This window comes from Cetorhinus maximus, chromosome 3 (genome assembly GCF_964194155.1).
Source record: "Cetorhinus maximus chromosome 3, sCetMax3.hap1.1, whole genome shotgun sequence".
NCBI lineage: Eukaryota > Metazoa > Chordata > Chondrichthyes > Lamniformes > Cetorhinidae > Cetorhinus > Cetorhinus maximus.
Genome location: NC_135881.1, coordinates 11,291,497 through 11,313,162, shown reverse-complemented (window position 1 = coordinate 11,313,162; position 21,666 = coordinate 11,291,497). Strand labels below are relative to the sequence as shown.

Here is a 21,666-nt window from a genome sequence, read left to right as displayed (position 1 = left end):
AGGCACACGGTACAAATTTGCAGCGAGAGTGAATAACCATTAAAGTTAGAAGAAACCAAATCTTCACTCACTCTTAGGGGGCTCAATGCATGATCCAACGCCATGGTTTCAAACAGGGATATTGAACGCTGCTAAAACTGAGGAGCAATTTTATTTTTCTCCCTCTCTCTCTCCATCTGTGTTTTTGATGGAAGGAGGTGACCCAAACCCATGCTCGCGGTCATCGCACTCAGGCTAACGCTCACTGCTCGTACCCGATCCCTCCGTGAAATTCAATCCCATCGCGGCCCGCTAAAACCCCAGTCAATCAGAGTCCTGCCGTCGTTTTAATCGGTTCAAGGTTTGGATTTGATTGGGCGGCGCCGGGTGTGGTGTCACCGTGTGGCAATGCTTCGTGGGGGGCGGGGTTGCACCTACTTGGTGGCTGCTGGGACTGATTCGTTTAACATGTCGGTGCTAAATCTCCTGGATCGCTTTCCATGGCCACCGGGAGATTGATGCCGCTTCCGATAGTAGGTTCCTGGCCATCCCGGCAGGGTTGGCAACCATTGCACATTTCACTGCAAGACTTAAACCAGGTGGGTTTTAATTCTGAAGGAATCAGTATTTGGCTGAGCCAAGCACAGCGACCCTGAGTGAGCGTAACCAGGACTCCACACCAAAACCCCCAAGCGAAGCCTTCAGAGTGTCCCTCTGGCACTTTCTTTGGCCACCATTAGAGGGCACCCCAGACTCGAGCTCTCCATAGAAGATTGGCTTTGGTAAGCAAGTGTCCGGCATTCGGCATCATGACCAGCCCAACTCAGTGGTGACTGCCTCAATATGGTGGGGAATCTTTTGGATCAGACATTAAATCAGGTGGATGTAAAAGATCCCTTGGCACGACTTCAAAGGAGAGCAGGGGAGTTATCCCTGGTGTCCTGGCTAATATTTACCCCTCAATTGACATCACAAGAACAGATTATCTGGTCATTATCACATTGCTGTTTGTGGGAGCTTGCTATGCGCAAATCGGCTGCCATGTTTCCTACTTTACAACAGTGACTACACTTTAAAAAAAATTGGCTGTGAAGCGATTTGAGACTTGGTCATGAAATTTCGTTACTAAGGATTTTCAAAGCGTATTTTCAATGACAAGCAAGCGTCCAATACTTTGCCCACTTTACACCATGACAAACGTGGCAAACCAGCCATCTCATCGGGCCCTAAACAAACAGGGGAAACCAATTCAGTGAAGACCCAGACAGGCCGCTGATCTTACTAGTCCCAGCTGGTGTGAGTTACATCAGGAGTGCAACAGGCAAAGCAGAGCAGTGATGCTCATCATCCTCTCTCCCAGAAAGAGCCACCAAAGAGGCTCAAGTCAAGGGGCAGCTCCTTACATACTGTGCAGCCCCTAGACTGTAACCCCCACAAGGTGCCGCCCTGCTGATTGGTCAATGCATTTACAGACGATGGCACATGAGGAGTCCCTCCCATCAATAGCCAGCGAACCATTTTGGTTGTGTCTCAAACGCCTCAGGACTGGTGCCGATCGCTGCAAGGCGGGATGAAGCCGAACAAACCCTGCTGACTGCGACTGCAGGGAGGCATCCCAAATGACAAAATGTCTTCTAGAACGTCCTCTACTACCCAGACCACGTAGCCCCGAAAATCTGATGGTCTTCAACTCTCGAGCCGGAGCATGGGTGGAGCATCGGCGAAGGAAGATGTGGCGAAATGAAAGAAGAGGCGCCGAGGGTCGACCTATGTGACTCGAGCAGTAATCTAGGGGCCTGCGCTACTGGCCCGAAGAGCAAGCTCGAGAAGGCCCATTGTCTTCTCAAGGGATAGGCACTGACTGGTTTCAGAGTATTAGGAGTCAGGAAAGTATATTTAGTCTGCTAACACAATGCGGCAAGGAACATTAGTCCAGGGGTAAATATTGGCCAGGACACAAGCAGAACTCCCCTGCTCTTCTTCAAAATAGTGGTTCAAGAAGGCAGCCCACCACCACCACATTCTCAAGAGCAATTAGGGACGGGCAGTAGATGTCACCTTTGCCATCCATTTCCCACATACTAATCATTTAAAGAAAAATACTCATGAAAACCGCATACTAGTAAGCTTGGTGATCAATCGTTGAAAACAACTCCAAGGATACACACAAAGATCTAGGCGAGGCCTGTAGTGTGAGTCAGCCTGTGCTGGTCACCTTCAAAGTCAACAGGAAGGTTGGGGAACCAGAGCAACCAGTTTCGAGGCAACTTTAGGAAGGTGTATCCCCCTTGACGATACTGAATTGTGAACTGCAACAATGGAAGATTCTCCAGCTCCTACACACCAGATTCCGTTTTTGCTCTAATATAAAAACAAAAAGCTAAAAGCTACTGCGGATGCTGGAAATCCAAAACAAAATAAAAACAGAATTACCTGGAAAAACTCAGCAAGTCTGGCAGCATCGGCGGAGAAGAAATCAGTCAACGTTTCGAGCCCTCATGGCCCTTCAGCAGAACTGAAGCCGGCTTCAGTTCTGCTGAAGGGCCATGAGGGCTCGAAACGTTGACTGATTTCTTCTCCGCCGATGCTGCCAGACTTGCTGAGTTTTTCCAGGTAATTCTGTTTTTATTCCGTTTTTGCTCTCTCTGTTTCGGTCAGTGGCCTCCCAGGATGGTCGAGACCCTTCAGCTCTTCCAATAACAAAGGGACTGGGATTTTGAGGGCTGCCGTTTCCATTGACAAAGGCTGACATGCGCAGTCAACCAGAATGTAGGGACAGGAGGAGGCCATTCTGCTTATTCTCTGCTGTCCACGTCTTAACTCACACTAAGTCCCGTTCAGCCATCACCCTTATTCTCACTGGCCTACCTTGACTCCAGGTCAAGCAATGCCTCATTTTTAAAATTCTCATCCTTATTTTCAAATCCACCCCCCCCCCCCACCATGGCCTTGTTCCCTCCCTATCTCTGTAATCTCCTCCAGCCCAGAGATATCTGCATTCTGTCCTCTTGAGAATCCCCCATTTCCACCACTCCACCATTGGCAGCGATACTGTCAGCTGCCTAGGCCCTGAGCTCTGGAATTCCCTCACTCACCCTCTCCACCTCTATACCTCTCTTTCCTCCTTCAAGACACTAAAAACCTTCCTCTTTGACCAAATCTTTGGTCGTCTGCCCTAATACCTCTTTATGTGTTTCATAACATTCCTGCGAAGATTCTTGTGATGTTCATTATGTTAAAGGTGCGGTGTAAATATAAGTTGTTGATCCAACAGTCTCTCGTCCACGTCCCAGATTGACCTTCTAGAACGGACAGAAAATTTTGGGGAAGAGAATTCCCCGACATTTTCTGGGAAGAAGCTCTTTCTGATTTCACTCTTGAACAGCGGAAAGGTTGTGACCCCACCCTCCCCACCCCCCCGCTTGTTCTGTTTCCCTACCAGAGGAAATGACTCACCTCTATCAACATGGTAATACAGTAGTAACAGTTCAAGGGCAATTAGGGATGGGCAACAAATTCTGGCCTTGTCAGTGACACCCAAATTCCATATATATAAAAAAAAATACTTGCGCAGCCAACCAGGAGATAAAAACCGAGAAAGCGAAATCAAAACAGAAAAACAAAGTATCATTGTCAGCCCCCGAGAGAGAAACAGCCTGGTTTAACCTGTTATTCCTGGCCTCAGCAAGCCCGGCAAGTTTACCTTCAAGGTTGCCATTGGTTACAGGTTAAATCAAGGCCCGCCACCCTCCCCCCTCCCGTTTGACCTCTCCGGTGAACATAACAGATCCCACAGTCACTATTTCAATGAAGAGCAGGGGTAATTCTCTGTGATAACCTGACCAATTCCCCAACCAAACGCCATTAAAAGTAACTCATTTCTATTCATGGGAGCTTGTTGCGCACAAATTGGTTGCCGCGCTGCCTGTGTAATGACAGTGACTGCACTTCACAAGTAGGGTCCTCATTGTTTATAGGAGGAGGGGTGCGGTTGTGGAGTTCCCCAATGTGCGAGGCTTGTCTTATGAGGAGAGATTGAGCAGTTTAGGCCGAAACACTAGAGTTTAGAAGGATGAGAGGAGATCTAATTGAGGTATATAAGATGCTAAAAGGGATAGACAAAGTAGACGTGGAGCGGATGTTTCCCCTTCTGGGGCATTCTAGAATGAGAGGCCATAGTTTTAGGCTAAGGGGTGGTAGACTTAAATCAGAGATGAGGAGGAATTACTTTTCTCAAAGAGTCATGAATTGGTGGAATTCACTACCTCAGAGTGCAGTGGATGCCGGGACGCTGCATAAATTTAAGGAGGAGATAGACAGATTTTTAATTGGTAACGGGTTGAAAGGTTATGGGGAGAGGGCGGGAAATTGGAGTTGAGGCCAAAATGAGATCAGCCATGATCGTATTGAATGGTGGGGCAGGCTCGAGGGGCTGAATTGCCTACTCCTGCTCCTAGTTCTTATGTTCTTATGATATAGCCAGGGGCTGTACCGGAAAGTGCGGAGGGTTTAAGTGCTGCGAGTTGTGCATTATCGACTATAAAACGCTTTGGGACATTTTGAAGTCATAAATGCAAATCCTTTCTTTGCCTGTTGATCAGCTGCCAGTTAATTTGTACCCAGAGGAGTGAAGATCGACAAGGAATGCAGGTGAGCAGGAAGTTAAAGGATTTCTTGGTAAAACCAAGGGATTTGCGTAATTAGCTCAGTCATAACAAAACTCCATTAACAAATTCCCTCTCTCCACCATTCTTTTTCCCTTTCCGGAGACAATGGGTTTAGGGACACTATCAGTTTCTAAACATACCTCCTATCTCACCCTTAAAAGATATCACCGTAACTGTTACTTCATGAGGCTAGGAGGTCCCTGCTTTTGTGCTTTGGGGAGATGGTGGTGTAATGGTAATGTCGCTGGACTAGTAATCCAGAGACCCAGGCTAATGATTTGGGGACATGGGTTCAAATCCCACCATGGCAGCTGGTGGAATTTAAATTCAATTAATTATATCTGGAATTGAAAGCTAGTCTCAGAAATGGCGGCCATGAAACCTTCATGATTGTCGTAAAAACCCATCTGGTTCACAAATGTCCTTGAAGGAAGGAAATCTGCTGTCCTTAATCGGTCTGGCCTACATGTGACTCCAGACCCACAGCAATGTAATTGACTCTTAACTGCCCCTCTGAAATGTGAGGTATGGCTGGTCAAACATCCATCCATTTACAGTTCCCTCACAAAACCTCAGGGAGCCCCTTTCCCTGCAGTGCCGCAGATCCACCCAGCACTGGTTCCCGGGGAGCGTACTGCGAGGAGACACCGAGTGGACTCGGCCTACATTCCCTGCAGCTTCGAAGAATCAGAGGTGATCAAATTAAAACATATAAAATTCTTAATGGGATTGACAGGGTAGGTGCTGAGACAATGCGTACCCTGGCTGGAAAATCTAGAACACAGGGTCAAAGTCTCAGAATTGGGGGTCAGCCATTTAGAACTGAGATGAGGAGGAACTTCTTCACTCAGAGGAGAGCTATGGATGCTGGTCCATTGACTGTATCCAAGACGGAGATCAATAAATTTTTGGCTGCTAAAGGGATATGGTGTTAATTGTATAAGTTAATGTTAAGTGTATACAGGTGCGGGGGAGGGGGTGTGATCTCATTGACACTGGTGGTGGATTGTGGAGCTCGGAGCTATACAATTGTAACGTCTCACTTTGTAAATAAATCTGAGACTGAGTAAAGACTGACTTCTGGTCTCTTTCACCAGCTGGCTTAAAGCTGTTTAACATACGGGGACAGTGCGGGAAGGTGGAGTTGAAGTTGATCAGCCACGATCTTATTCGATAGCGGAGCAGGCTCGAGGGGTTGGATGGATGGCCTGTATCTTATTTTCATTGTTCTGTGTAAGCCCATGGGTGAACATCAGCAGAATAGCACTCTGGTGTGGGAAGGGGGGAGGGGAACTCCACCATAGGCCCAGGATTGAGTGAAGGAATTAAATTATCAGGCATCTAAATTCAATATTAATTAAAAGAACCACATTTATGCAGTGCCTTCCACAACCCTGTGACCTTCCAAAAAAAACTTCACAGCCATTGAAGGTGTTTTGAAATTAATGTGTTGCTTGCCTCCATGGGTTGGGCCTGAGATGAAGTGAGAGTGACTGCCCTTGACATCAAGGCCACATTTGACCGAGTGTGGCATCAAGGAGCCCGAGCAAAACTGGTGTCAATGGGAATAATGGGGGAAACTCTCCGCTGGTTGGAGTCATACCTAGCACGAAGGAAGATGGTTGTGCTTGTTGGAGGTCAATCATCTCAGCTCCAGGACATAAGAAATAGGAACAGGAGTAGAACATTAGGCCCCTCGAGCCTGCTCTGCCATTCAGTAAGACCATGGCTGATCTTCTTGTGTTTCGATTTTCACATTCCCATCTAACCCCGATAACTTCTGATTCCCTTGCCTAACAAGAATTTATCTACCTCTGCCTTAAAAATATTCAATGGTTCCGCCTCCACCACCTTCTGAGGCAGAGAGTTCCAAAGTCGCACAACCCTTAGAGAGAAAAAAATTTCTCCTCATCTCTGTCCTAAAAGGGCAACCCCTAATTTTAAAACAGTGCCCCCTAGTTCTGGACTCACCCACAAGAGGAAACATCCTTTTGACATCCACCTTGTCAAGGCCGTTCAGGATCTTGTATACTTCAATCAAATCACCCCTCACTCTTCTAAACTCCAGTGGAAACAAGCCCAGTCTGTCCAACCTTTCCTCATAAGACAAACCCACTCATTCCAGATATCAATCTAGTAAACCTCCTCTGAACCGCCTCCAATGCATTTACATCCTTCCTTAAATAAGGAGACCAAAACTGCACACAGTATTACAGATGCAGTCTCACCAATGCCCTGTATAACTGAAGCATAACATCCTGACTTAGATGTTCAATCCCTCTCATAATAAAGGATAGCATTCCATTAGCCTTCTTAATTACTTGCTGTACCTGCATACTAACTTTTTGTGACCCATGTACTAGAACACCTAGATCCCTCTGCACCTCAGGATTATGCAGCCATTCTCCATTTAAGTAATACTCTGCTTTTTTGTTCTTCCTGCCAAAGTGAACAACTTCACATTTTCCCACATTAAACTCCATTTGCCAGATCTCTGCCCACTCAAATCAACCTATATCCATCTGCAACCTCATGTCCTCTTCACAACATACTTTCCTACCTATCTTTGTGTTATCTGCAAATTTAGCTACCATATCTTCACTCCCCTCATCTAAGTCATTGATGTAAATTGTAAAAAGTTGAGGCCCCAGCACAGACCCCTGTGGGACTCCACTCGTTACATCCTGCCAAGCAGAAAAAGACCCATTTATGTATACTCTCTGCTTTCTGCCAGCCAGCCAATCTTCTATCCATGCTAACATGTCACCCACTAAACCATGCGCTTTTATTTTCCATAACTTTAATGTGGCACCTTATCAAGTGTCTTCTGGAAATCCAAGTACAGTACGCCTATAGGCTCCCCTTTACCCACTACGTATGTTACTCCTTCAAAAAACTCCAATAAATTGGTTAAACATGATTTTCCTTTCATTAAGGAGTTCCTCAGGGTAGTGTCCTGGGCCCAACCATCTTCAGTTGCTTCATCAATGACCTTCCTTCCGTTATAGATCAGAAGTGGGGATATCGCTGGTGATTGCACAATGTTCAGCACCATTTGCGACTCCTCAGATACTGAAGCAGTCCATCTCCAAATGCAACAAGGCTTGGACAATATCCAGGCTTGGGCTGACAAGTGGCAAGTAACATTCGCACCATACAAGTGTCAGGCAGTAACCATCTCCAGCAAGAGAGAATCTAACCATCGCCCCTTGACATTCAATGGCATTACCATCGCTCAATCCCACACTATCAACATCCTGGGGGTTACCATTGGCCAGAAACTGAACTGGATTAGCCACTTAAATGCTGTGGCTACAAGAGCAGGTCAGAGGTTTGGTATCCTGTGGTGAGTGACTCACCTCCTGACTCCCCAAAGCCTGTCCACCATCTGCAAGGCACAAGGAGTGTGATAGAATACTCTCCACTTGCCTGGATGAGTGCAGCTCCAACAGCACTCAAGAAGTTTGACACCATCCAGGACAAAGCAGTACACTTGAATGGCACCACATCCACAAGCATCCACTCCCTCCATCACTGACCCACAGTGGCAGCAGTGTGTGCCATCTACAAAGCGCACTATGGGAATTCACCAAGGCTCCTTAGACAGCACCTGCCAAATCCACGAGCACTACCATTTAGAAGGACAAGGACAGCAGAGAGATGTGAACACCATCACCTGGAAGTTCCATAGAGTCGTAGTCATAGAGTCATAGAGGTCTACAACACAGAAAAGGGCCCTTCGGCCCATTGAGTCTGCGCCAGTCAAACAAGTACCTAACTATCCTAATCCCATTTTCCAGCACTAGGCCATAGCCTTGTATGCCATGGCATCGCAAGTGCACATCCAAATGCTTCTTAAATGTTATGAGGGTTTCTGCCTCTACCACCCTTTCAGGCAGTGAGTTCCAGATTCCCACCACCCTCTGGGTGAAAAAATTCTTCCTCACATCCCCTCTAAACCTCCTGCCCCTTACCCTAAATCTATGCCCCCTGGTTATTGATCCCTCCACCAAGGGGAAAAGTTCCTTCCTGTCTACCCTATCTATGCTCCTCATAATTTTATATACCTCAGTCATGTCCCCCCTCAATCTCCTTTGCTCCAGGGAAAATAACCCCAGTCTATCAATCTCTCCTCATAACTAAAACTCTCCAGCCCAGGCAACATCCTGGTAAATCTCCTCCGCACTCTCTCTAGTGCAATCACATCCTTCCTATAATGCGGATTCCAGAACTGCATGCAATACTCTAGCTGTGGGCTAACCAGCGTTTTATACAGTTCCAACATAATCTCCCTGCCCTTGTATTCTATGCCTTGGCTAATAAAGGCAAATATCCCATATGCCTTCTTAACCACCTTATCTACCTGTCCCGCTACCTTAAGGGACCGGTGGACATGCACACCAAGGTCCCTCTGATCCTCGGTGCTTCCCAGGGTCCTACCATTCATCGTGTATTCCCGTGCCTTGTTTGTCCTGCCCAAGTGCATCACCTCACACTTATCTGGATTAAATTCCATTTGATTCTGATCAGCCCATCTGACCAGCCCATCTATATCCTCCTGTAATCTAAGGCTACCCTCCTCACTATTTACCACCCCACCAATTTTCAAGTCATCCGCGAACTTACTGATCAACCCTCCTACATTCAAGTCTAAATCATTTATATATACAACAAACAGCAAGGGAACCAACACTGATCCCTGTGGAACCCCACTGGACACAGGCATCCAGTCACAAAAACACCCCTCGACCATCATCCTCTGCTTTCTGCCCCTCAGCCAATTCTGGATCCAATTTGCCAAATTGCCTTGGATCCCATGGGCTCTTACCTTTGTTATCAGTCTCCCATGCGGGACCTTATCAAAAGCCTTGCTGAAGTCCAAGCAGACTACGTCAAATGCTTTGCCCTCATCTACACACCTGGTCACCTCTTCGAAAAATTCAATCAAATTGGTCAGACATGACCTCTCAACAAAACCATGCTGACTGTCCTTGATTAATCCCTGCCTCTCCAAGTGTAAATTAATTCTGTCCCTCCGAATTACTTCCAATAGTTTCCCCAACACTAAGGTTAGACTGACTGGCCTGTGGTTCCCTGGTTTATCCCTTCCTCCCTTCTTGAATAACGGTACCACATTGGCTGTCCTCCAGTCCTCTGGCACCTCTCCTGTGGCCGGAGAGGTATTGAAAATTATTGCCAGTGCCCCTGCTATCTCCTCCCTTGCCTCACTCAACAGCCTGGGATACATTTCATCCGGGCCTGGAGATTTATCTACTTTTAAGCCTGCTAGACCACTTAGAACCTCCTCCCTTTCTATGCTAATTTCTTTAATTATATCACAGTCCTTCTGCCTGATTTCCATACCCATGTCATCCCTCTCACTTGTGAACACCGACACAAAGTATTCATTTAGAACCCTACCTACATCTAGCGGCTTCACACACAAATTACCACTATGGTCCTTAATGGGCCCTACTCTTTCCCTAGTTATCCTCTTACTCCTAATGTACTTGTAAAATAACTGGATTTTCCCTTATTTTACCTGCCAATGTTTTCTCATGCCTCCTTTTTGCTCTCCTAATTTCCTTTTTAAGTTCCCCCCTACACATTCTATACTCCTATAAGGCTTCTGCTGTTTTGAACCCTTGGTATCTGCCATAAGCCTCCCTTTTTCTCTTTATCCAATCCTGTATATCCCTCGACATCCAGGGTTCCCTAGATTTGTTGGTCCCACCCTTTGTCTTTACTGGAATATGTTGGCCCTGTACTCTCCCTATTTCCTTCTTGAATGAGTCCCACTGCTCTGACGCAGATTTACCTAAAAGTAGCTGCTCCCAGTTCACTCTGGCCAAATCATATCTGATCTTATTAAAATCAGCCTTCCCACAATTTAGAACTCTGATTTCTGGCCCATCCTTGTCCTTTTCCATAACAACCTTGAATCTAACAGAGTTATGATCACTATCTGCAAAATGCTCCCCTGCTGATACCTCTACCACTTGCCCGGCTTCATTCCCTAAAATTAAGTCCAGGATCGCCCCCTCTCTTGTAGGACCTTCTACATACTGGCTTAAAAAGCTCTCCTGGATGTATTTTAAGAATTCTGCTCCCTCTAAACCTATCACACTATGACTAACCCAGTTAATGTTGGGGAAGTTGAAATGCCCCACTATTACCACCCTATTATTTTTACACTTCTCTGAAATTTGCCTACATATCTGCTCTTCTATTTTTCTCTGATTGTTTGGGGGCCTATAGTACACTCCCAGCAATGTGATTGCTCCTTTTTTGTATTTCAGTTCTACCCATATGGCTTCATTTGAGGAGCCTTCTAACATGTCATCCCTCCTTACTGCTGTAATTGATTCCTTGATCCTTCCCTGTTTCACCTGAAGACCCTATATCCTGGAAGATTGAGCTGCCAATCCTGCCCCACTCTCAACCATGTCTCTGTGACAGCAATGACATCATGCTTCCATGTGTTAATTTGTGCCCTCAACTCATCTGCCTTATTCGTCAGACTCCTTGCATTAAAATAAATACCATCCAACCTTGCCAAACACCCTTGTCCCTTAACTGGCCTATAATTTCTATGCCTTCCAGACTCACTTGCTCTCTCTTCTAATTTTGGCTCTGCATCTCCCCCTGCTGAACCTCCTCTCAGGATCCCACCCCCCTGCCAAATTAGTTTAAACCCTCCCCAAAAGCAGTAGCAAACCTCCCCGCAAGGATGTTGCTCCCAACACGGTTCAGGTGCAACCCGTCCGCCTTGTACAGGTCCCATCGCCCCCAGAAATGGTCCCAATGTCCCAGAAATCTAAAGCCCTCCCTCCTGCACCATCTCTCCAGCCACGCATTCATCTGGACTAACCTCCTATTTCTATGCTCACTAGCACGTGGCACCAGAAGTAATCCAGAGATTACTACTTTTGAGGATCTGTTTCCTAGCTCCCCAAATTCTGCTTGCAGGACCTCAGCCCTCTTTCTACCTATGTTGTTGGTATCAATATGTACCATGATCCTTAACAAAAACAGAATTACTTGGAAAAACTCAGCAGGTCTGGCAGCATCGGCGGAGAAGAAAAGAGTTGACGTTTTGAGTCCTCATGACCCTTAGAAGGATCATGAGGACTCGAAACGTCAACTCTTTTCTTCTCCGCCGATGCTGCCAGACCTGCTGAGTTTTTCCAGGTAATTCTGTTTTTGTTTTGGATTTCCAGCATCCGCAGTTTTTTGTTTTTATCTCTGTGTTAGTACCATGATCCTTGTCTGTTTGCCCTCCGCCTTTTGAATGCCCTGCAGCCATTCAGTGACATCCTTGACACTGGCACCAGGGAGACAACACGCCATCTTGGAGTCAGGTCTACAGCCGCAAAAACACCTGTCTGTTCCCCTTACTATCGAGTCTCCGACCACTATTGCTCTTCCCCTCTCTTTCCTCCCCCGCTGTGCAGCTGAGCCACTCAACAGTGCCATGAGTGTGGCTGCACTCCCCAGAGGAACCGTCACTCTCACCGTTTTCCAACACAGAAAAACAGTTCTCGAGTGAGATGCACCCTGGGGATTTCCTGACTACCTGCCTGACACCATTCCCTCTCTGATTGCACTTCTGTTAACTGTGGGGTGACCACGTCTAAAAACGTGCTCCCCACAAAACTCTCAGCCTCGCGGATGCCCCCCGGTGCCTCAGCTGCCGCTCAAACTCCAAAACACGGAGCTCAAGTAGCTGCAGCTGGTGGCACTTCCAGCACACGTGGTCGGTCAGAGCGCAAGGAGCCCCTTCCCTTCCAAGTTGCCCGCAATCCTGACTTGGAAATATATCGCCGTTCCTTCACTTGTCGCTGGGTCAAAATCCTGGAACTCCCTCCCTAACAGCACTGTGGGTGTACCTACACCACATGGACTGCAGCGGTTCAAGAAGGCAGCTCACCACCACCTTCTCAAGGGCAACTAGGGATGGGCAATAAATGTTGGCCTAGCCAGCGAAGCCCACATCTCTAAATTAATTTTAAAAAATCTCAGGTTGAGGGTTAGGGGGAACTGGAGCACCTCCATGCTCCAGTGCCCACCCCTTCTCCCTCCCTACCCCCTGTTCGATATAAGAAGAGGAAAAGCCTCATTCTTAGGCATGAGGCCACCATAGTGGAACACCTGCTTTTCTGGGCTCAAATGGTAAAAGTGTGGCTCTGGGGTGAGGTACAGGATGCTTGCAGTTCAGGGGATACAAGGAATATGGGGAAAGGGTGGAACTGAGGTGGAAAATCAGCCAGGAACCTGTTGAGTGAGGGGTTAGGCTCAAAGGGCTGAATGGCCTGCTCCTGCCTCTTGTCCTGAGGTCATGAAAAATGGTGCTTTATGGATGTCACTCCTTCCTTGTAGACGTTCCCACGTGTGGACGACTGACATCAGCCCCAGTTTGAGGCTGAAACTCTGGGGTTCCAGCAGCAGGCCTCTCCTCTCTCAAACCCCACCCCTGCCCTGGATACCGTTGCCATGGGCATGCCAGTCAGAAAGTGATAGGTGTCAAGATGTCAGAGACTTCTGACGGGATGGTAGCAGAGACCCCTTGCTGCATTACAGAGCCTCCACAGGCGAGAGGGAGACATCAGACACCGTTGACAGGTCTGGCTGTTCCATCAGCCCTTTGTCCCTCTAACTCTCCACCAGACAACTGGAAGGCCAGCAAGGGGGTGGGAGTTGCCTACCCTCCAGAATTGCTCTGGAGTATCCAAGAATGAAAGATGAAACTGCAGCAGGCAATACGGGGGGGTAAAATCGTACGGGTGCTTACGATTGGATAATTGGGAGCCCGTCCGCTTTCCAATTGGGCAGAGCAACCAGGGATGGGAGCCTTAGGGCGGGGCAGCAGAGGTGGGGAGGTCATGTGATGAAACTTGCAGGAACACGCCCAGGCCAGAGTTGGTCATCCCAATGAGGAATCAGTGCATGCCAATGGGCTCACCTGGCAGCCAGTGGCATGAACTGGGATGAAATTAGCAATGAAGCAGCAGAAAACTTCTTCCCAATATCTCTTGGGATCAGAGAAATCTATGGCAGAGAAAGGAGGCTATTTGGCCCATCGCATCAGTGACGGCCAACAAGCAGCTATCCAGCCTAATCCCACTTTCCAACTTTTGGCCATAGCCTTAGAGCCTAGTAGGGTATGGCACTACAAGAGCATTTCAAAGTAAACATTATGAGGGCTTCTGCCTCTATCACCCTTTCAGGCAGTGAGCTCTAGACCCCCACTACCCTCTAGGCGGAACAATTGCCCCTCATCATCCCCTTAAGCTGCCTACCTCATGCCCCTGGTTATGGACCCCTCAACCAAAGACCTTCCTATCCACTCTAGCTAGGCCCCTCATCATTTTTTAAAAATTATTTATTCTTTCATGGGGTGTGGGCGTCGCTGGCAAGACCAGCATTTGTTGCCCATCCCTAATTGCCCTTGAACTGAGTGGGCTCGCTCGGCCATTACAGTGGGGGAGTTAAGAGTCAACCACATTGCTGTGGGTCTGGGGTCACATGTAGGCCAGACTGGGGTAAGAACGGCAGATTTCCTTCCCTAAAGGGGAATTTTGTTTTTATTTCTTCACGAATTTGCCCGTCACCCTTGCACAGGGACCACGCTAATCTCCTCTGCATCGTTCCAATTTTAGTATATGTGCTGCCAAACCAGATGGGTTTTTAATGGCCATCAGCAAAGGCTTTGTGGTCACTATTACCAAGACTTGCATTTAATTCCAGATTTACTAATTGAATTTAAATTCCATCGGCTGCAACAATGGGATTTGAACCCACATCCCCAGAACGTCAGCCTGGGCCTCTGGATTACCATACAGTCCGGTGACATTACCATACCTCACCGTCTCCTCTCAATCCGCCTCAATTAAATCCCCCCCTTTGCCTCATCTGTTCCAAAGTAAACAACCCCCAGCCTATGCAATCTTTCCTCAGGAACTCAAACTCTCCAGCCCCGGCAACAGCTTTGCCCATCTCCTTTGTCCCTTCCCCTCGTGTGATCACAGCTTTCCCAATGGCCTGGTGACCAGAACTGCACTAGGTACCCCAACTGCGGCCTAACTCGCATTTTAGCCTTCTAGTTCCTGCTCGGTCCCAGTGCTGAAGGGATTAAACTCTCCCCAAGTGTCCCGACATTCCCCAACATGCAGTGACCAAGAAACAGTGCTTCCCCTATTAAGTTTTTTTTAAGAAACGTCAAATAAGGTGAGCTGGCACTTCAACTAAAATAACAAGGACTTGCATTTACATGGCACCCTTGGCAACATCATCTGGTCATTATATCAACGACTTGTATTTATGAAGTGCCTTTAACCACCACGGGTTTGCATTCATATAATATAATAAATACAGAAAGTGCTGGAAAAACTCAGCCAGGGCCGGCAGCGTCTGTGGAGAGAGAAACAGAGTGAACGTTTCGAGTCCACATCGGAACGAGAGTCCCATTGGACTCGAAACGTTCACTCTGTTCCTCTCTCCACAGACTCTGCCAGACCTGGCTGAGTTTTTCCAGCACTTTCTGTTTTTATTTCAGATTTCCAGCGTCCGCGAGTGTTTCGCTTTTATCTTTGCATTTATGTAGCGCCTTTAACGTCGCAACACGTCCGAAGGGGTTTCACAGCAACGTCAATGAGAGCAAATGTGTCACTGAGCCACCTGAGGGGACGTTATGACAGGGTGGGCCAAAAGCCTGGTCACAGAGGGTGGGTTTTAAGGGGGGAGAGAGAGAGATGTCGGGGTGGGTTCTGATGGTTTGAGTAGGGGTGATAGTCCACTGCACAGTCAGATGATAAAAGGGAAGTTTTTGGTGGTAGGGACAAGGAAGGAAACCTGACCCAATCAGAACTTATTCCAAAAAAACAGGCAGGGGGGTGGGCCAGGGCGCCGGGGGAGGGAGGGGTGGGGAGGGTGTTATGGAGGTAGGGGAGTGAGGGCGGGGGGAATGGGCCAGGCAGGAGTTTGTACTGAACTGGAGCACAGGGTCTAACAGCCAGCCCGATTCGCATGCCTGTTAGGTGACGCTGGCCTGCTGGGAGGGGATGGGGGAGCGTGGTTGAATGAATGCAGCTATTTGCCCGCGGAAGCCCTCGCAGCTTGGGCCCGATCCTGATCCTCAACCCTCGTTCATCTGGCACAGGTGACCAGGAGAATCCCCTCTCTGCAGAGGAGTTCCCAGCATGAGTTTTCTGTGAATTAGCTTCATTGGGAGGGAGTTAGGAGAAGGGGGGCTTGGGGTGGGTAAAAGAAATGAGGGAAGGTGTCCTCTGGGGGGCGGGTGGGAGGTTTAAGGCCTTCACCAGGATCAGCGCCTAATCTCTGCTCCCAGTTCTCCTCACTTCACAAAATTACCCCAGCTCATACCATGTCGCCGCGGCAACTGTTGCAGGCCTGCTTGGCGGATTGTGTGAGGGATCTCAGCCCAATCCAATCGTTCCTCCCTCTAAACAACACCGATCCCCTTCAAGGCCTCACAACCAGCAATCCTGAGGAATGTTGCCCACGCAGATTACAACCACCTTGCCCAGGTTTCATTACATGGCATCCAAACTGACAGCTGACGTGCAGAGGCCTTGTCAACTTGCCCAGCACAAAAACACATTATAGGAGGCCATTCGTGCCATCATTCCCCCTGCTAGCTCGTTGACAGCTCATTCCCTCTTCGCTGTCTCCCCGCAGCCCGGCAAATTTCCCTTTTTAAGTCAATTCCCCTTCCACGAAGTTACTATTGAACCTGCCTCTGCCGGCCTTTCAGCAACGCGTGTCAGACCCCCCAACGGCTCGCTGAGCAACATTTTAATTTACTTTTTCCTCATAAAATTTAAACTGAAAACAGATTATCTGCTCACCGTCTCATTTCTGTTTGTGGGAGCTTGCTGTGCCCGCAGTTCCATGCGGGCAGGGGTGAGATAAACTAAGGTGGGAGGAGGCTCCTGTGGAGCATAAACACTCGACAGCCGCCCATCTCCTCATCTCCCCTCTGGTTCGTCTACCAATTACCTTCAGTCTGTGTCCTCTGGTTACTGACCCTCCTATCAGTGGAAACAGTTTCTCCTTACTTACTCTATCAAGACCCCTCATAATTTTGAACACCTCAATTAAATCCCCCCTTAATCTTCTCCACTTTAGAACCATAGAAACCATAGAACACTACAGCACAGAAAACAGGCCATTCGGCCCTTCTAGTCTGTGCCGAAATATTATTCCGCTAGTCCCATTGACCTGCACCTAGTCCATAACCCTCCAGACCTCGCCCATCCATGTATCTATCTAATTTATTCTTAAAACTTAAGAGTGAGCCCGCATTTACCACGTCAGATGGTAGCTCGTTCCACACTCACCACTCTCTGAGTGAAGAAGTTCCCCCTAATGTTCCCCCTAAACCTTTCCCCTTTCACCCTAAAGCCATGTCCTCTCGTGTTTATTTCTCCTAACCTAAGTGGAAAGAGCCTACTCGCATTTACTCTGTCTATACCCCTCACAATTTTGTAAACTTCTATCAAATCTCCCCTCATTCTTCTACGCTCCAAGGAATAAAGTCCTAACCTGTTTAATCTTTCCCTGTAACTCAACTCCTTAAGACCCGGCAACATCCTAGTAAAGGAGAACAACCCCAGCTTCTCCTGTCTCTCCATGTGCCCCATCCCTGGAACCATTCTCATCAATCTCAGTCGGCTGGGCCTATCCTCATTGGAGCTTAGAAGAATGAGAGGTGATCTTATTGAAACGTACAAGATCTTGAGGGGGCTTGACAGGGTGGAGACTGGGAGGATGTTTCCCCCCCCCCCACCCCCATGGGGGAATCTAGAACCAGGAGCACAGTTTAAAGGGAAGGGGCCCCCTTTTAAGACTGGGATGAGGAGGAATTTCTTCCCTCAGAGGGCCGTTAGTCTTTGGAATTCTCTTCCTCAGAGAGCAGTGGAGGCTGGGTCATTGAGTACAATCACGACTGAATTAGACAGATCTTTGGATGGACAAGGGAGCCTAGGGTTATGGGGGGGAGGGGCAGGGAATAAAGTGGAGTTGAGGCCACAATCAGATCAGCTATGATCTTATTGAATAGCGGAGCAGACTCGATGGGCCAAATGGCCCACTCCTGCTCCTATTTCTTGCGTTCTTGTGAACCGCTGCACCCTCTCTGAGATCATCCGGGAAATATTGGCCACCTCCGTAGAGAGTGACAGTAACCAGGCCTTCCCAATAATGCACGGTTCTTGGCAAAAGGCACACAACATCAGTAAGAGTGCCGGACTGATTCCTTAATGCCTGATAAAACCAATCAAACCCGGGCTGGATTTGGTGGTGGACTTGCAAATGGGTGAGGGGCTCTGAGTTGATGGCAGCCTATCCATCCAGCAGGAAGGGTGCCCAGGTGGCAGAGTCATCTTCCTACCATCTTCTGCCCCTTGGACTTGTTCAACGCTCAGTCCCACTTAACCCGTCCCCACTGCAAATCCTCCACCAACGTACCTCCCGCTGACCGTTCCCACCACCCACCCACCCTCCCTGCCATGCTGCACCCCGCCCACCCCATCACAGAATCACAGTGCAGAAGAGGCCCTTCAGCCCATCGAGTCTGCACCGACACGTGAGAAACATCTGACCTGCTTACCTAATCCCATTTACCAGCACTTGGCCCACAGACTTGAATGTTATGACGTGCCAAGTGCTCATCCAGGTACTTTTTAAAAGATGTGAGGCAACCCGCCTCCACCACCCTCCCAGGCAGCACATTCCAGACCGTCACCACCCTCTGGGTAAAAAAGTTTTTCCTCACATCCCCCCTAAACCTCCTGCCCCTTACCTTGAACTTATGCCCCCTTGTGACTGACCCTTCAACTATGGGGAACAGCTGCTCCCTATCCACCCTGTCCATGCCCCTCATACTCTTGTAAACCTCGATCAGGTCGCCCCTCAGTCTTCTCTGCTCCAAGGAAAACAACCCAAGTCTATCCAACCTCTCTTCATAACTTAAATGTTTCATCCCAGGCAACATCCTGGTGAATCTCCTCTGCACCCCCTCCAGTGCAATCACATCCTCCCTATAATGTGGCGACCAGAACTGCACACAGTACTCCAGCTGTGGTCTCACCGAGGTTCTATACAACTCCAACATGACCTCCCTACTTTTGTAATCTATGCCTCGATTGATAAAGGCAAGTGTCCCATAGGCCTTTTTCACCACCCCACTAACATGCCTCTCCACCTTCAGAGATCTATGGACACACACGCCAAGGTCCCTTTGTTCCTCAGAACTTTGTAGTGTCATGCCATTCATTGAATACTTCCTTGTCAAATTACCCCTTCCAAAGTGTATCACCTCACACTTTTCAGGGTTAAATTCCATCTGCCACTTATCTGCCCATTTGACCATCCCGTCTATATCTTCCTGTAGCCCAAGACAATCAACCTCACTGTTAACCACCCGACCAATCTTTGTGTCATCCGCAAACTTACTAATCCTACCGCCCACATAGTCATCTATGTCATTTATATAAATGACAAATAATAGGGGACCGAGCACAGATCCCTGTGGTACGCCACTGGACACTGGCTTCCAGTCACCAAAGCATCCTTCTGTCATTCGCACACCAAACCCCCCCACCCACCCCATACCACTGGCTGGGCAAGCACAGAATCCAGGATGACACCCTAGTGTGGTACTGAGGGAGTGCTGCACTGCCGGAGGTGCCGCCTTTCAGATGAGATGTCAAACCGGCGCCCGGCCAGCACTCTCAGGTGACCCCGTGGTACTATTTCAAAGCAGGGCAGGGGAGAGTTCTCCCCGGTGCCCTGGCCAATGTTTATCCCTCAACCAACATCACCAAAAAAAACAGATTATCTGGTCATGATCACATTGCTGCCTGTGGGAGCTTGCTGTGCGCAAATTGGCTGCCGTGCTTCCAACATTACGCAACAGTGACTACACTTCAAAGATATTTTATTCAGGGGCTGTGAAGTGCTCCTGAGGTTGTGAAAGGCGCTATGTAAATCCACCCCTTCTCGTTCAGCTACACCACCCCCACTCCCAGCCCGAGCTCCGCCACAGGCCCGTGGGATGGGAAGACAGACCGGACAGACTGAGGGAAAGCACAAGGGGGAAAGGATACCTCCGGAGCAGGACGGCTGCAATCGGGGACACGTTCTGCCCTGAATCCTCTGCCCTTTCTGTCTCGCCAAGGGACAACCAGAGCTCGGATCAGAAACGGATCAGAACACCCAGTATAAACCCCCGCTCCCTCCTCATACACTCTGGGAATGCTGGGATCAGGAGGAGGCCGTTCAGCCCCTCAAGCCTGCTCCCCCACTCCATCAGACCCCCGCCAAAACTGCGGTTCATCCGCCCCTCACCCAACTAGAAACCGTCGACCTCAGAGCTCCGAATGACTCCTCCCCCTCCCCTCCCCGCCCCTAGGCACCCGCAGCATCCTGAGGCTGGACAGTTTCCCACCTCCACAGCCCTTTGCCGGTGAGAAGGGTTTTGGCGGCTTGACTATCCAGCTCTAATTTTTTTAAGGATTCAGCGCCTGGCATCTTGTTTGGATTCCCGCCCCCTGTCCACCCTCGCGTTTCCCCCCCCAGTCCAGCCACTGCAGCTGAACATGGCGCCTGCACATCCTCTCTGCAAGGAGTTAAAACCCATCCTTGAAGCTGCGTCTGTCCCACCCCTTCTCATTCCAGCTCCAACAGAGTCCAAGCCACCCGTCTCTCACTCATTTCAATCCAACTGTCTCTCTCTCTCTCTCTCTTCCCCCACCCACACCGTGGGGCTGGGACCCCTGTCAACACGACCCACCCCCTACCCCCACCCCCACCCCCTGTCCCTCCCCCAACTCTCCTGCCCTCCACTCTCTGCCTGCGCCTTCCACACACTGAAACAAAAAAGGATTGTTTAACTCTGAGAGGGCGGCGCCTCCCCTGATTGATCTAGAAACCGTTTACAGGCCCAAAACTACTGAGATTATCCTTTCCAGAAGTTTCTGTCAGTATGGGCAGGAGAGAAGTGAACAAAAAGCGCACACACACACAGACACACACACAGACAAACGCACACAGACACACGCACACAGACACACGCACACAGACAAACACAGTCACACACAGACACACACACACACACAGACACAGAGACACACACAGAGACACACACAGACACACAAACACAGGCACACACACAGACAAACACACACACACACACACACACAGACACAGAGACACACACAGACACACGCACAGACACACAAACACAGACACACACACAGACACATGCACAGACACATGCACAGACACACACACATACAGACAAACACACACACACAGACACAGAGACACGCACAGACACACACACAGACACACACACAGACACACACACACACGCACAGACACACACACAGACACACACACAGACACACACACACAGACACATGCACAGACACACACACATACAGACAAACACACACACACACACAGAGTGATATAGTTTCGAGGTTACCTGTTGCTGCCTCGCACACCTCACTGGCACCAGGAGCTGGCAGTAACTGCCTGTGTTCTCGTTCTCAGCCCCTCCGCACACTCAGCCGTGACCACACCTGTCGAACCTGCTCTTTCAGTCAAACTGGGAGGCAGCAGCAAAACCAACAAACACTCTGATGACTCAGTCATTCAAATATCTTTCTTCTGCCAATTTCCTCTCCTGAGGAGCCTGATTTGGTTCAGCTCCCAGGAAAGAGCAGCAGCTGAGTAGGCCATTCGGCCCATCGAGCCTGCTCCACCATCAGGTAAGGTTGTGGCTCATCGGATTGGGGTGTCAAATCCACTTCCCTGTCGGCCCCTCACAACCCTCGACTCCCTCGTCAATCAAAAATCCAATGGTCTCGGCCACCCCCCCTCCTCTGTCTCCGATCTCTGCAACCTCCTCTAAACCCTACGTTACCAACCCCTCCCCACCACCACCACCAGCACCACCCACCCTCACAGACCCTCTGTTCCTCCAGCTCTGGTC

At 49.0% G+C, this 21,666-nt stretch overlaps 1 protein-coding gene and 1 non-coding gene across 2 annotated transcripts in view; both read right to left on the bottom strand.

Annotated features, from left to right (window-relative positions):
- vill (villin-like) overlaps positions 1–21,300 on the bottom strand; it is an 82,673-nt gene extending 61,373 nt beyond the window's left edge. The window contains exon 1 of the mRNA XM_078536427.1: positions 21,157–21,300. The gene's annotated coding sequence lies outside the window, so the exon portion shown is untranslated. The remainder of the gene's footprint in view (positions 1–21,156) is intronic.
- On the bottom strand, positions 14,223–14,325 carry LOC144679271 (U6 spliceosomal RNA). The gene has a single exon (XR_013576300.1). It is a non-coding gene; the product is annotated as a U6 spliceosomal RNA (small nuclear RNA).
- Positions 21,301–21,666: the final 366 nt, after the last annotated feature.